This window comes from Chrysemys picta, chromosome 2, assembly GCF_011386835.1.
Source record: "Chrysemys picta bellii isolate R12L10 chromosome 2, ASM1138683v2, whole genome shotgun sequence".
NCBI classification, from domain to species: domain Eukaryota; kingdom Metazoa; phylum Chordata; order Testudines; family Emydidae; genus Chrysemys; species Chrysemys picta.
In genome coordinates, this window is record NC_088792.1 from 212,813,119 (window position 1) to 212,829,785 (window position 16,667).

General features: G+C 47.9%; 1 protein-coding gene and 1 long non-coding RNA gene across 4 annotated transcripts in view; one reads left to right on the forward strand and one right to left on the reverse strand.

The window, feature by feature from the left end:
- KCTD1 (potassium channel tetramerization domain containing 1) overlaps positions 1 to 16,667 on the reverse strand; it is a 137,657-nt gene that overhangs the window by 105,823 nt on the left and 15,167 nt on the right. The window contains exon 1 of one of the 3 annotated variants that reach the window (XM_065585412.1): positions 400 to 424. The exons of the other annotated variants lie outside the window; for them this stretch is intronic. The gene's annotated coding sequence lies outside the window, so the exon portion shown is untranslated. Of the gene's footprint in view, positions 1 to 399; positions 425 to 16,667 lie in introns of those variants that run through there. 3 annotated transcript variants of the gene reach the window in all.
- Positions 1 to 16,667, forward strand: part of LOC135981702 (uncharacterized) — a 43,506-nt gene that overhangs the window by 17,046 nt on the left and 9,793 nt on the right. The gene's annotated exons all lie outside the window — the stretch shown is intronic.

Below are 16,667 nucleotides of genomic sequence, written 5' to 3' on the forward strand. Positions count from 1 at the left end.
ATAAATTGGAAAATTGAACTCCAATCCTGTCCTCCAGAGTGCTTGCAACCCTTCCTAGCTTGTTATTAGCTGCAGATTTTATAAGCCCTCTCCACTCCATTATCCAAGTCATTAATGAAATTATTGAGTAGTACCAGACCCAGGACTGACCCCACTACATATGCCCTCCCTGTTTGAGAGAATCATTGATAATGTGACACGATGGTCGATATAATATGGTGGGTCCTGCGCTTTTCTTGGTGGGGGAGGGGCTAAAATACCACCCCTTACCCCTGCTCTTGGTGCCCCAAGGGCCCCACTAGTGGCCCAGGAAGGTGGTAAAGGAGGGAAGCGGGGGAGGGATCTGGGTTTGCTCCTCACTCTGAGGCCCAGCCCCTCTCAACCCCTGCAGATTCTTACCCGCTTTCCCCTTGGGTGGGGTATCTTCAGTCCTTAAATGCTGGGGGAGGGAATGTCCTTCCCCTGCTGGGGCAGGGTCTCCCTTACTCCGGTTTTCTGTTCCTCCAAGTCTCACAGCACACCTCCAAGCTCCAGTCCCCTCTCCTTCCTCCTTCCCCCTGACTGCCTGAAGCAGGGGGTTTTATTAGGTTTCTAACAGGGCCTTAATTGATTACAGGTGCTCCAATTAACCTGTAGCAACCCTCCCTAACCTTCAGGGAACCACGCCTTAATTAACCTAGGGTTTATATACTTCCCTTCTACCACTTCCCACTGCTCCCTGGCCCTCCTGTATCACATATCCCCCTCCCCTGCTCAACGCCATGGGGTTGGGCTACTTGGGACGAAAGACAGTGTTGTCGTGATAGGCCGTCCGCGTTGCTGTGTTGGCTGCCAGCTCTATCTTGGATCCAGAAGTGAAAAGATTGTAGGGACAGGAACCATCTAGTCACTCGTGCATTCCTCTCCTTATTTGTGTGCATCCATTGGAGTGGGGCATGGTCCGTCACAAGGGTGAACTGCCGCCCAAGTAGATAGTACCGTAGAATCTCCATGGCCCATTTAATTGCCAGGCATTCCTTTTCTACTACTGCGTACTGTTGCTCCCTGGGCAGGAGCTTTCGGCTGAGGTAAAGGATTGGGTGCTCTTCATCTCCCACCGTCTGTGAAAGGACGGCCCCAAGTCCCACCTCCGAGGCGTCTGTTTGTAGGATAAATTCCTTTGTGAAATTTGGGGCTATGAGCACTGGATGGCTGCAAAGGGCTGTCCTTAGGTCTGTGAAAGCTTCCTCTGCTTCCTCAGTCCACTTAACTATCTCCGGGCCCCGAGCTCTTATCAGGTTCGTCAGAGGCGCTGCCTTTGTGGCGAAGTGAGGGATGTACCCTACTATCCCTAAGAATGCTCTGACTTGTTTTTTTGCGGATTGGGTGGGGCCATTTCTGTATTGCCTCCACTTTGTTCCACTGGGGCTTCACCAGGCCCCTTCCGACTACATACCTGAGATATCTGGCCTCGGCTAGCCCTATTGCACATTTGGATGGGTTAGAGGTGAGGCCAGCCTGTCTAAGAGTATCTAGTACCGCTTCCACTTTCCCCAGGTGTGTCTCCCAGTCAGGACTATGGATTACCACGTCATCTAAATAGGCAGAAGCATACTTGGCATGGGGTCGAAGTAATCTGTCCATCAATCGTTGGAAAGTTGCGGGGGCCCCATGGAGCCCAAAAGGGAGGACAGTATATTGGAAGAGGCTGTCAGGTGTAGAGAAAGCGTTTTTTTCCTTGGCGTCCTCAGCCAGGGGGATCTGCCAGTAGCCTTTTGTCAAATCCAAGGTGGTCAAGTATCGGGCCTTGCCTAACTGATCCACCAGCTCATCAACACGTGGTATCGGGTAGGCATCGAACTGGGATACCTCATTTAACTTCCAAAAGTCATTACAAAACCTCAGGGTGCCATCAGACTTGGGGACCAAGACAATAGGGCTGGACCACTGGCTGTGGGATTCCTCAATCACCCCAAGTTCCAGCATCTTCCTTACTTCTGCCCTAATTTCTTCTCTTCTTGCCTCCGGTATGAGATATGGTTTTATGGTCACCCTTGCTCTGGGACAGGTGACAATGTGGTGTTGGATCAGCGTCATACGGCCTGGTTGTGTGGAGAACACATCTTGGTTCCGCTGGATCATTTCGATGACTTCTGTTCCTTGTTCTGGGGCTAATTCAGCGGATATCCTTATCTGCCCTATTGGGCCATCTGCCTGGGGTGTGGCCAGCAGGATGGCCAGGCACGTCTCCCGATCATGCCAGGGTTTCAGTAAGTTGACATGATAGATCTGCTCTGGCCTTCGGCGGTCTGGCTGCTTTACCTTATAATTCACCTCCCCAACAGCTTCCACGATCTCATAGGGTCCATGCCAACTGGCCAAGAGCTTACTTTCTGCTGTTGGTACCAGCACCAGTTCTCCTGATAGAAATTTCCGAGTTTTTGCCCGACGATTGTAGTAGGTTCGTTGGGCCTCTTGTACTTTCTCCAAATGCTCTCGTACTATGGGGGTCACTTGGGCTATTCGTTCTCTCATCTGGGCTACGTGTGCAATGACATTCTTCCCTGGGTTGGGTTGTTCCTCCCATTCCTCCTTCGTGATGTTTAATATGCCACATGTATGGCGTCCATACAGTAGCTCGAATGGGGAGAAACCAGTAGAGGCTTGGGGAACTTCTGGTATTGCAAACATCAGATATGGTAGGAGGGTATCCCAATCTTTTCCGTCTTGGGCCACCACCTTTCGGATCATACTCTTGAGAGTGTGGTTAAATCGCTCAACCAGACCATTTGTTTGGGGATGATAAACAGAGGTCCGCAAGGCTTGGATGCAGAGCAGGATACATAAGTCTTTCATTACTCTCGACATGGAGGGAGTCCCTTGACCCGTCAGGATCTCCTTAGGGATGCCTACCCTAGCAAAAACCTGCACCAGTTCTTTTGCGATTGCCTTGGACATGGGGTTCCTTAAAGGAATGGCTTCGGGGTACCGTGTAGCGTAGTCCAGGATGACAAGTATGCTTCGGTGGCCCCGGGCTGTTCTTTCTAGTGGGCCCACTAGATCCATTGCTATTCTTTCAAAAGGAACTTCAATTATGGGTAAGGGTACCAACGGGGCCCTTAACTGAGGTCGGGGACTATGCAGCTGGCACTCTGGGCAGGAGGTGCAATAGTGTTGGACTTCTGCCCATACCCCCGGCCAGGAGAACCTTCTTAGGACTCTATCCAGGGTCTTGTCTGCTCCTAAATGTCCCCCAAACAGATGACTGTGAGCTAATTCTAATACAGCCATTGTGTGCTTCCGTGGCACCAAGAGCTGTTCTACTACTTCCCCCCGTATTGGCACTACCAGGTACAACAGATCCTGCTTGATTATATAGTATGGCCCTGTGCCTTTGGTTTTCCCTTCTACTGGCATGCCATTTACCTCTATTACCTCCTCCCTCACGTTTGCATATAGTGGGTCATGGGCTTGGTCCTGCCCAAAACATTCGCGTGCGGGACCAATCTGGCCTGATTCTATTGACTTGGGTTCCCCTCCTTCTTTTGGGGTACTTCTGCTCGTGCTGGGGGCCGTCTCTGGGTCTCCACGAGCCTTCCTCCCAACCAGGGCAGCTTTCTGGTTTGCTGCCAAGATCCTGGTTCCTAATCTTTTGTCTGCTCTCCTCTCCCGTCTGGATTTCCGGGACTTCCCAGGGGGTGAAAATAACTCTGGGGAAAACCCAGCAAAAATTGTGGTAGGATCATCCATGGGCACCTCACATTCTGCTTGGGGTTTACTTCCCTTCCCTAACTCAGTGGGAGGGGAGTAGGCTCTCGAACCCAGGAAAGTCACTGCCAATTAAGACTGGGTCGGGGAGCAGACTGCACCCCTGCAGTCATCTTGGTAGTACTTCCCTGGATCTCAATCTGGATTGGAATTGTGGAGTAGAAATTTACTGTGCCATGGACACATGTAACTCCAGTGCTCTTGGCCCAGCTCAGTTGGTCTTGTCCCACTAATTTCCCTGAGACCAATGTGACAGCACTCCCAGAGTCCAAAGCTATGGTCTGGATGCCATTCATCTTTACTGGCCTGGTGTACTCATGTTGGGCCATTGCAACCCCCACCAGGCTGATTAGGCCACATTGGTCCCCGGGATCCCCCAGATTACATTGCATGGGCTCCTCCGTGTTGGGGCACTGGGCTGCTATATGCCCCAACTCCCCACACTCATAACAGCGATATCTCATTCCGGAGGTTGCCCTCTGTCTTGGGCCCTCTGACTCACTTCCCCAACCCTCTCCCCCCAGACCCCCAGGTCCCTTTGGGGCCTCAGGCCACTCCTTGGTGCCTGTTCTTCCAGCTATGGCTTTCCTGGAGTTCTCGATGATCCCGGGCCTCGGGGTTGGGACTGGTTTCCTAAAACGCCGTGTTTCACCTCCCGGGGTTTTGAACAGTTCACGGGCTGCCAGTTGTCTCTCTACAAGGGTGACTAGTTTGTTATAGGTGGAGGGGTCATTCTGGCCTACCCAGGCTCAGAGGCCCGAGGGTAGTCCCTCATATAATGGTCCAGTACCAGGAGCTCCATCATTTTCTCTGAGCTGAGAGCCTTCGGGCGTAACCACTTCCGGGCTAGGTGGACTAGGTTAAATAGTTGTGATCGCGGTGTCTTGTCTTCACAGTACTGCCATTCATGGAACCTCTGGGCTCTCAAGGCCATTGTTACCCCTGCCCTGGCTAGTATCTCCACCTTCAGTCAGGGGTAATCTGCTGCCTCCTCTGTGGTCATATCATAGTAGGCCTTCTGGGCCTCCCCGCACAAAAATGGGGCAAGGATCCCTGACCACTGGTCTTGGGGCCAGGCCTCCCTCAGAGCTGTCCTCTCAAAAGCCAGGAGGTACGCCTCCACATCATCCTCCCAGGTCATTTTATGCATACAGTAGCTGGCCCGTATGATCCGTGTCCCATCATACCCACAGCTCAGCTCCGTAAGGACCTTCACTTGGTTCACTAGTTCCTGCAGCATGGCCCGATCTTGGGTGGCCTGGGTCATCAGCAGGTGATTGGTCTCTTGCTGTAGCCGCATGGCCTCCTGTTGGGCAGCTGCCTGGACCCGGGTAGCCTCCTGCTGGGTGGCAGTGGCTTGCACCAGTGCTTTGACCAGATCCTCCATCTTGAAGCAGGGTGGTTGTGACCCACTCTGGATTATGTTCACGGTGCAGAGATCCCACTCCTGACACCACGTGTGACAAGATGGTCGATATAGTATGGTGGGTCCTGTGCTTTTCTTGGTGTGGGGGGGCTAAAATACCACCCCTTACCCCTGCTCTTGGGGCACCGAGGGCCCCACTAGTGGCCCAGGAAGGTGGTAAAGGAGGGAAGCAGGGGAGGGGTCTGGGTTTGCTCCTCACTCTGAGACCCAGCCCCTCTCAACCCCTGTGGGTTCTTACCCTCTTCCCCCTTGGGTGGGGTACCTTCAGTCCTTAAATGCTGGGGGAGGGAATGTCCCTCCCCTGCTGGGGCAGTTTCTACCTTACTCCGGTTTTCTGTTCCTCCAAGTCTCACAGCACACCTCCAAGCTCCAGTCCTCTCTCCTTCCTCCTGACTGCCTGAAGCAGGGGGGGTTCTAAGGTTTCTAACAGGGCCTTAATTGATTACAGGGCTCCAATTAACCTGTAGCAACCCTCCCTAGTCTACAGGGAACCACGCCTTAATTAACCTAGGGTTTATATACTTCCTTTCTACCACTTCCCACTGCTCCCTGGCCCTCCTGTATCACAATAAGTATAGTCTTTCAGCCAGTTGTGCACCCACTTTATAGTAATTTCATCTGGACTGCATTTCCTTAGTTTGCTTATGAGAACGTCATGTGGGACTGTGTCAAAAGCCTTACTAAAAATCTAGATATAAAATGTCCAGCTACAGTCCACAAGCATATTTCACAACTCTGCATCCTTCTATATTACAGTATGCTCTGGACCAGTCTCAGGCCTGCTCTACACTTAATTTTACTGGCATACGTTAATTAGTGGGTGATTTTTTTTTTTTTTGAAAATGCAGTTATACCGGTATAATCCTTAGTGTGGACACTGCTATACCACTATAAAGGGGACATATCTGTATAGCTTGTTCCTCTTCTCATATGGAAATAACTATACTGATATACATACTTCTACACTGTTGTAAATGCCTCCACATTGGGGGGGGGGGGGAAATGTGTGTGTGAAGGTTGTACCTCTGTAACTATACTGGTATAAAACTTTCTAGTGTAGAATTTTAGAGACTCCCACCTTGAGAAATGAGCTTGAGATGTCACAAACATCTAGGTTATAAAAATATTCTGTGCAAAAACCCTGCAAGATATACATACATGCAGATCAATATTCTCACACACACCCACAAAAACCCTTACATTTCAGTAATATTAGATTCTGACAGAACTCCATACAAGCCACAGAAGGGTTAGGTCACACGTACAACAGTAACACAGGCAACATGTCTGGGTAATGAGAGCCAGTTTCCACAAAGATTTCTGCATTCTCACATGCCTTTGTTTCTGAAGTCAGTTAATCATTAATATGGATTAACTCCTGTGCCCTATGGACACTTTACTAGGGTATTAATAACATGCAAGGATGTACAGATACGCAGTGAGATTTTTAAAAGTCTCTAAATTTTTAAAGACTATGCATAATGATAAAAGTCAAAGGCCCTATGGAATATTAAATGCATACAATTCTGGTATTGCTGACAAGAATCAGCACATTCTTACATGCATGCAGTTTCCTGATATTTTAGGCCAGGCATATAATATAAGATCCTCACAAACGTGTAAACAAATGGAAACATAATAAAGCAGTGTGGTAGGGTGACCGCCCATCCCAAATTGGGTGGACAGTCCCCGAATGCAGAGTTCAGCCCGGAACCAGGACTTGAATGACTCCAAGACAGCATTTGTCCAAGATTCCCTGCAGCACCACTCTGCACTCCTGCCTGAACCTCAGGGTAGAGTTACCAACTTTCTAATCCCACAAAACCAAACACCCTTGTCCTGCCCCTTCCCCTGAGGCCACACCCCCTCCCCTGCCCCTTCCCCAAGGCCCTGCCCCCCACTCACTACTTTACCCCCTCCTTTGGTGGCTCGCTCTCCCCCACTCTCACTCACTTTCACTGGGCTGGGGTACAGGAGGGGGTGAGGCCTCTAACTGGGGGTGCAGGCAGGGGTGCTGGGCTGGGGCAGGGGGTTGGGGTGCAGGAGGGGGTGAGGGGTTCAGGGTGCAGGAGGGGGCTGTGGGTTGAGGAAGGGGGTTGGGGTGCAGGAGGTGAGGGCTCCATCGGGGGATGCAGGCTCTGGGGTGGGGCCAGGGATGAGAGGTTTGAGGGGGCTCAGGGCTGGGGCACGGGGTTACCTCTGGTGGCTCCCGGTCAGCAGCGCAGCAGGGGGACTAAGGCAGGCTTCGTGCCTGTCCTGGCACCGCAGAGCACCCCTGAAGCGGCCAACAGGTGGCTCTGCGCACTGCTCTTGCCTGCAGACACCGCCCCCAGAGCTCCCATTGGCTGCAGTTCCAGACAGTGGGAGCGCGGAGCCAATGCTCAGGGCGGGGGCAGTGCACAGAGCCCTGTGGGCTCCCCCACCCATCTTAGCACTGCTAACCAGACTTTCAGTAACCCTATCAGCAGTGCTGACCGGAGCTGCCAGGGTCCCTTGTCGACTGGGTGTTCTGGTTGAAAAATGGACACCTGGTCATCTTAGCTCAGCGGCAGCCCCAGCCTCTTCCCAGTGTGTGTGGGGGGGGGGCGGGGGGAAGGGAGGGGGAGGAGCCCGAGGTGAACCTTAGCTCCCTTTTGCACCAAGGCCCCGTCCCCTGCTCCGCATCTCCTCCAAGGCCCCGGCCAGGCCAGAACTAGAGCCACCCAGGGAGACTGGGTCAAGCCCCAGACCCTACAGCTGCCCATGGCAGTGCACCCCAGGGGGTGGGGACACAGGCTGGTGGCTGCTCTCTGGCACCATGGCCCACCACTTGGGGCAGGTGCAGAGTCCAGACCACCCCACAGTGGCCCAGGTTCCCTGTGCGACTCTTACCACTGCTTGGCTCCAGCTTCCAGCCTGGCCAGGGCTTCGGAGGAAGAGAAGGAGCAAGGGAGGGACTCCTGCATGTGTCCCACTTTTGCCTTTTAAAAGATGGTCACCTTAAGTATGGACAGTGATTAAGGTGAGACTTGGGACTGGATTCTGCTCCTTTTGATGTCAATGAGTGTGTGAGAAGCTGAATGACAGCATGGAGAATTAGATTCTATCCCTGCCTCTGCCACAAAATACTTACACAATGCTGAACAAGTCACTTAAACCAAACATTTTACAGGTGGCCATTAACTAAAAGAGAACTGGATAAATTCATGGTGGTTAAGTCCATTAATGGCTATTAGCCAGGATGGGTAAGGAATGGTGTCCCTAGCCTCTGTCTGTCAGAGGATGGAGATGGATGGCAGGAGAGAGATCACTTGATCATTGCCTGTTAGGTTCACTCCCTCTGGGGCACCTGGCATTGGCCACTGTCGGTAGACAGGATACTGGGCTAGATGGACCTTTGGTCTGAACTAGTACGGCCGTTCTTATGTTCTTAACTGTATGTTAATTGTGCAGCTGTCCCACTTTGGATAAATAATTGAAGATTAATTGGAGCAGGGGGACTGGATCCTAAGTCTCGGTGAGCACTAACCACTAGGCTATAGAATCACTCTGATACTTGCTCTCTCCCTGGCCCCATAGCTCTTTAATTCTTTATCCAACATGAAACAGCTTCAACAGTAGAGACTAAGGGTATGTCTACACTACGAAATTCGTTCGAATTTATAGAAGCCGGTTTTATAGAAATCGGTTGTATACAGCCGATTGTGTGTGTCCCCACATAAAATGCCCTAAGTGCTCTAGTCGGCGGACCGCGTCCACAGTACCGAGGCTAGCATCGATTTCCGGAGCATTGCACTATGAGTAGCTATCCCACAGTTCCCGCAGTCTCCGCCGCCCATTGGAATTCTGGGTTGAGATCCCAATGCCCGGATGATGCAAAACAGTGTCGCGGGAGGTTCTGGGTACATGTCGTCAGGCCCCTCCCCCTCCGTCACAGCAACGGCAGACAATAGATTCGCGCCTTTTTACCTGGGTTACCTGTGCAGACAACATACCACGGCAAGCATGGAGCCCGCTCAGCTCACCGTCACCATATGTCATCTGGGTGCCGGCAGACATGGGACTGCATTGCTACACAGCAGCAGCAGCTAACTGCCTTTTGGCGGTAGACGGTGCAGTAGACTGGTAGCCTTCATTGGCAGCCCCACATCAGACTATGCTGTATCCCAGTGGCTAGTGACTGAGAGGTGGCAGATTCCCCTGTTCAAATCCTTTCTGCTCAGGTGGAGGGGACTTGAACTGCAGTCTTCCAAAGCCCAGATGAGTTCCCTAACCACTGGACTAAAAGGCATGAGGGAGGTCATCCTTGTGCTCACCTCCAACCCCCTCTTTTGTGAGAGCTTGCATATGGGGCCCAATCCAATAAGTGGGCTCCAGTCTTCCCAATTCATGCATCATACTGAGGCTTAAGAGTCTGGACACCTAGAGGGAGACAGCAGCGAACATAACCAGAGGCAGAAACATAGGTACCTAAGGAATTTTACCGCAAAAATGTAGGTACCTACCAGGTTCAGCAGCAGCTGAGTGGGGGTTTTGTGAATTCCAGTAGTGCCAGATTCTGGGATTTAGGCACTTAAGTGTCTTTGGGAATCTAGCCCTAGATCTGCAACATATCCCACAAGACACAATGCTGGAACAATTTGTATAGTGAGGGTGTGAGAGTCATTGAACCAGACTGTAAACCCTGTATCTGAGGGAAACCACTTCAAGCCAGGGGTGCAGCAGCACCCCCACACACCCATGACAAGACAGATTCCAGACAATATTCACAAGGACTCTCAAGCCCCAGGCAAATCCTCAGACAACTGTTAGATTTTGCCTGTGTGACTGTTAAGTAACATGCATGTATGAGGCCTATCTGGACAGGCGCTGTTGCAAGGCTCACTGAGAATAGTGTGTCAGTCTCCCTAGCCAAGTCTCTGACCCTTGTGAGGTTGTCGTCTCTCTTGTGATTGATTAAACCAAAACATGCTTGCAAAGGCACCTCCTTCATTTCAGCTCCATCATTTGTTGTACCCATGATGGATGCTTCAAAACTTCAAGGGAGCTCAGATGGCTCAACTCACAATTCAAAGCCTCTGGACATGGGTGGAGACCAATCTCCATATAAATACTCTGTAATTCAGGGCAATCTAGCCTGCAAGGCACTCCTACCTCATCTGAAGTACAGCTCTGTTCAGATTTTAAGTGGACAATACAATTGTCCTCTAATATTATTTTAGCTAACGGACATGCTGAGCAGTTCAGCCATTTCAAATCTTTATAGCCTCTCAACATAGACATACCTATCACCTCATTACACCTGCAGCAGCTCTCCATTTTCCAGGGAAAGAATGTCTTTGCAGAAAGCACATCACCTAGCATGAGTGGTCTCTCCAAATCACTAGCTACCATTCTCTTCCGGAGGTGGGGAACCCCTCTGGCGGGCCTCTTTGGCATGGAAAACAAAACTAAACACAACCTAATCTGATCCAAAGGCAAGAGTCATCCGGGACATCCAACAGATTCATTCCTCTTGGACGAATAGCCAGATGTTTCTATGGATCTTCCTGCCGACTCCTCTCATCGTCAGGATATTGAGGAAGATCAGGCAGGATGACCAACATGGTGGAAGGACGTAGGTAGGTTATGCATGCAACCACAGGCACCATTATCTGAGTCCTGATGTTTTGCGCACAACACCTACAGTATGGATTCATGCAAGCAGTAAAAAACATTACTGCGGTAATAGTTATTTTCTGATAGGTTACACTCACCCATGTAGTATCAGTACCATCCACCTACTGTAACTGAGTAGATATTTGGGCAGGGTTGCTGAAAGGGACTCATTTATGTTTGTTTCTATCTTAATCAGGAACTGCAGGGTCAGCCTAGTAATGAGTTCATATTTGTCTTTTTAGCATACTCTATATCAGTAAAAACTTCACAGAGGGTGGTTTTCCATGCTAAAATGGAGAGACTTTGTTCCCCTTTTCTTTTTTTAGGCAGTTTAGTGGATACAGCTCTGGTCTGGGACTCAGGAGACTTAGGTTGTCTTCCTGGTTCTGCCACTGACTTGCTTGGTGACCAAGGACAAGTCACTTCACTGGGCCTCAGCTTGTGCCTGTCTTTCTGTAAAATGGGGATAATGCCAGATACCTCTCCTTTGCAAAGTGCTTTGAGAGCTGCTGATGAAGAGTGACATCTAAGAGCAAGGTTGTATTATTATTTTGTTCTTACTGTGTCCAGATGCCATGATGCCCAAACAATACATGGTTCTACCTGGATAACATTGGTAAAAGTGGTGTCCACATAAATTATTGCCAGAGTTCAGACAGGAGGACATGCACAACTCAGTCCCACTTGCTGTTGCTATTTAAGTCGATGGTAAAATTTGCATGGCATTCAGTGGAGCAGGACTGGGTCTTACACAGTTTTGTCTTGTTGCCCCTTTGGCCTGAGCAGTTAGCCAATATTCAGGGTCTTGCAAGATGGTTTCTCTTGGAGGAGAAAAGGAAGAGATGAGTCAAGTATATTAACAATAACTTTCATCATAGCCTGTAAAGGTGTGCATGGGAAAAGTTCCTCCAGTCATGCACAACACTCTCCCTTATATTTCATGGGCTTCTCTGTAAGACACAACATGTTGGCACGGTCATTGATTAGAAATTTAGTGTTCAATAGTCTCAGTCCATTAGAACTTTCAAATGCTGCAGCAGAGCAGCTGCACCACTACAGCGCTTAGTGAAGTTGCTATCTACGTCAACAGGAGAGCTTCTCCTGTTGGCATAGGTATTCCACCTCCCCGAGAGGCGGTAGCTATGTTGACGTCAGAGGTCCTCCCATCGACACAGCGCTGTCGACATCGGGGGCTAGGTCGGTATACCTGCATCACTCAGCGGTGTTAATTTTCCACACCCTTGAGCGACGTAGTTATACTGACATAAGTCTGTAGTGTAGTCCAAGCCACCAAAATACTTTGAAATTGAACGGAGGGAAGTATAGATCAGTGCACGATCAGTGAAAAGACCAAAAGGTATCACAGTGTCCCCCTGAGTAGTTAAAGAACTACAAAATCTAAACAGGGAATATAACAGTCAAAAAATAATAATTTTGTTAATAGGAGCATAAACTTTAATTATAGTGGACCTAATGGTCCACTATAATATTACCCACTAGAGTCAGACGGGGATTCTAGGAATTCTCTCCTCTTCAGTTGTATGTGTGATTTGATAAGCATTAGTGTTAGTCAGGTTGTGATTTTAACATGTGAAATAAAACCCACATGCTGTACGTGGAAGCATAGTTCAATCTAATGTCTCACCATTGTGATTTGTGTTCTGGCAAGCCTCCTCATTTTAGTTTTTCCTTCTCTAAATAATTCCCCCCCTACAATTTCCATTGGTGAGCTTTGGACCCTGAGATACTGCAGGCTACAGAATCAGAAAGATCAGTATTTTGAACTCTGATTATTCACAAGCAACCTGTAATCCTCACATCCCACAAACATCATATTTGCTGCAAGATTAAAGGAGCTCATTCTGTGCTTTAATCATATTCTATTCCTTCCCATAAACTAGCATTTCTCCTAATTCAAGCTTCCTCTCAAATTCTTTCTTGGCCATCCCAGAACATTCAAGATTTCATGTAAGCACATTTTTAAATGAAAATAAATTTTCCAGTAGAAATGTGACCACTGTGGAAGAATTAAAAAAAAAATGCAGCCATTGGAATAGGAAAAGTAGCCTCTAGATTGGAAAGCCTCCATAGGGGGACGATATGTAGGGCTCGATCCTGTTCGCTTTGAAATCCATGGCATCTTTACCACTAGCTAGTAGGAGGTAAGATCAAGCTCATAACAATGAACTGGAAATCTGCAGGGAGGTTATCCCTTACCAGATGGATTTCTGACTTCATTGTTGCACTGACATGGAACATAAAATAGATGTCATGAGAATGAACTAGGTTTTCACAAAACAGCACATGAACTTTACTTCAAAGTCATAAAATGTATACAAGCTCTCCACCCTAGTTACTAGAATCTTACACCCTGGAATTATTTTGACAATATTTGCAAGTTTATTCAAAGTCTATTATAGTTGCATTGGGTTTATAGCTCCATGTTTACTGATCTCCAAACAACAAAACAATTAAAAATAAGTCATTTAAAATAGACTAACTTTCTGATTGTGTTACCACCACCAATTAGTGGTTCACAGGCTTCTTTTTGTGTGGAATCTCCTAGATCCTTAGGATGGCTTTGTATAAGGACAACCCACACACACTCACTCTACTCACACCATATCCTGATGCAGTTGTGGCCCTCTCTCCTTTTTTGGTTCATTTTCTCATTTCCACTGTTCTCTATTTCCTGATCTTTTCTGTGCATTTTTTCCTTCCCCACTTTCTCTCATTCTTATGCTTTTTGACAACTTTTATACAGTCTTCTCTCCCCCATTAGCGCCGATCACATATCTCTGTTCATCAGAAGGCTACACACTGCTTCTAGCATACGGATTCTGATGGTGCAATGAATTAGATGCTGGGTAAGCGATGTAGCCACTCTCATGGCAGCATCATGTGGAGACATCAAGCACATCCATCCACCATCAAGATGGTGAAGAGGGCAGTCCATAACCAGCTGGCAAGCGGTTTGTTCTTGAGCTCCACAGGGGCAGGACAGGGAGCTTAAGCAGTCCCAACAGTAAAGATGTAAGTTAAACTGCCTGCGACAACGTATCCTGTTGTAATGAAGGAGAATCTTTTGGTTCATATAGCTGTTCTAAGGGGCATGCAAGAGCTGAATCAGAGAGACTAGGGGACACAGGTCTGAGTAGTCCAACTACCAAGAAATGAGTTATTGATCCAACCACAGGTTGCTGCTGATCCTTAGAAAGGTTGTGTCTGATGTACTGTTTGAGAGGCTCAGCTATTTCAGAAAAGGGGCATCTTGACTTTAGCTGGTGTTTTTGGTGGGGCTTTAAGATGCAATCATGAAGTAAGCCATCTTGATAGTTGACTGTGTGCAATAATGCAGCCAGGGCCCTGACTTCATGCCTAATAGCTTGGGGAGCAATGCCAGCCAGGACCAGAAGGCTGGCATGCTGCTGAAGATGGGTGGCATCCATTGAACTGAGTGATTTATAGTAAGCTCTTGCCCTTAGTGGCATCTATGTCCAGGAGATCCACAGGTAAATTATGAAGTGGGTAAGATCTATATTTCCTTGTATCAGTTTTCAATTTGCTGACATTCCATTTTACTAAATGTCCTCTTGGTGAGAATGTGAACTGTTTATTTAAATCTATAACAAAGCCAGATTTTGGGGGGTGGGGAGGGGGTGAAGGGGTGAGTTCTGGACAGAAGCTTTTCAGAAAAGCAGAGAGTACTTTTGGGATAATACTAGTTTCCATATTTTAAATAAAGTTCATGGTCAGAAGAAAGCTACTCTTGAGAAAGCTTGCCCATTGTTACCCCACCCTGTTGTGGTGTTCTAGGAAAGATAAAATGAAGTGCGCCTCCTCAACACCATTCTTTATTTTGTACATATTTGTGTGTGTCCTTCCTTACAGGTCTCCTATCTAACCTTAACAGCCCCAATATTTAGACTTCCATTTGAGTATTCCTGTGCTTCTAATTTTTTTTTAATCACCCATCTTTCAGCTCCTTTATTTCTTTTTTAAGACAAGATGACCAAAACTGACCATATTTCAGGGGTGAGAATTTGGGTGGTGCCTCTTAGGTGCAGCACAGAACTCACAGTCCAGAGGGAGAGCTGTGTGAGAGTCCTGGAAGAAAAGTGCCAGAGCACTTTTGGTACTTTGGGCACAGAAGTACTGGCATGCCCCCAAAAGTGCTACAATGGCATTCAAGAGCATTCTGCCATGATTTGAGCCCTGGCTTTAAGCCATCTTTGTGCCCTCCCAATCCTGGGCTGCTCCAGGGACTGGAGAGGCTCCCAGCATCACTTAGACAACTCTGGGGCCTAAGTCAGAGCAGCCACCCCAGGCTGCCCTGGGAGATGCAGTGCTATTCAGAATCTCCACAGCCCTGCCAGCAGCACTCCCCCTCCCACCTGCAGCCAGGTCCCCTACACCAGAGCTTGTAAGAGGTGCTTGGAAGGCAGCCTAACAGTTGTTTACCTGCACAAAAGAAATTGACCCCCAGGTGGAATCTTGCCTTTAAGATCCTCTTTATGCCCATCTTCCCTCTGCTCCCCCCCCCCCCCAATGGCACTCCAGCCCCTTAACCTGGCTCAATGGGGCTGGAGCGGGTGTAAGGATCTCAACCCAGGTGAGAGCATATAGTTGAACTAAATTGAACTATTTTTTATCCCATTCTTTATATGCCCTCATGTTTTGTTTGCTTCTCCCCCCCCCAACTTGAGGATAAGTTTTAATTGATTTGTTCACAAAGATGTCCAGGTCTTTCCCCAATTCAGTACAGTTTTTTAGAACCCAGTAATGTGTAGGAATAGTGCACATTATTTCTACTTGTCTGTATTGCATTGCATTGTCAACACTGAATTCCACTGTGCTCCTTCACCAAGCTTTATTAGGTTCCAAGTTATCCAGTCTTCTCTGGTCTTGACTAAATAATTATGTCTCATTTGCAAATTTGTCACCTCACTATTCAGATATTTATTAAATGTATTAAAAATTACTCCTAGAGAACACTTTTGTATGTTCATCTAAACTATTTATAACTCCCTAATTATTTTCAACCAATTTTCCTGGTCAAAGATTAGCACCTTTGTAAAAGAGACATTTGCCATCCTCCCATTCTCTGATACAGAAAGATAACAGATTGTAATGAGAGAGAGTACAATTTTATTAGCAACTACCAGCCACTTCATTCATCAAGGATTCTGAAGAAATTTAGGAATGTCACCTGAGCTGGAGGTCTTGGTACTTTATCATTGTGATCCTCTACTTCCTCGTCTAACACCTCAGTCTTAGACAGGGCCCCATTTGTATTATCTGAATAGAGTTGGTATGGGGTGGGTATCTTCCCAGCATCCTCCCTGCTTAAGACCAAAGCAAAGAAATAATTTAGCCTCTCCAATGTCCTTGTCATCTTTAATTGCACCCTTCACTCTCAGCCAGTCTAGCAGACCCACCAATTCTCTTGAAAATATTTGATTTTTTTTTTTTTAACTTATTTGGCTATTTGCTCTTGAAAATTTCCTCCTAATTGCCTACTTCCCATTTTTCCTGCCTTAGTTTAGATTCCTTTCCTGTGCCAAGGCTAGATTTCTATTTCCTGAAGGTCACCTGTTTGGTTCATCACACTGTTTGTTTGGTCTTGCCTTTCTGCTTCCTTTTTGGTTTCAGGGTATGCATACCTTCTGTGACACAATTATGGTATGCTTAAGTAGTTCCATGCTGAGGCTAAGGGTTTTAATTTCTCTTTTTTTTTTTTTTTATTAAACTAGTTTCCTCCTCTTGCCAAAACCATCTCTTTCCTCCAAACCCAGGGCATTTATTGGTTTATATTTTTACTTCAATACAGTGCAGGTGTTAGTTGTCATGCTTCTCT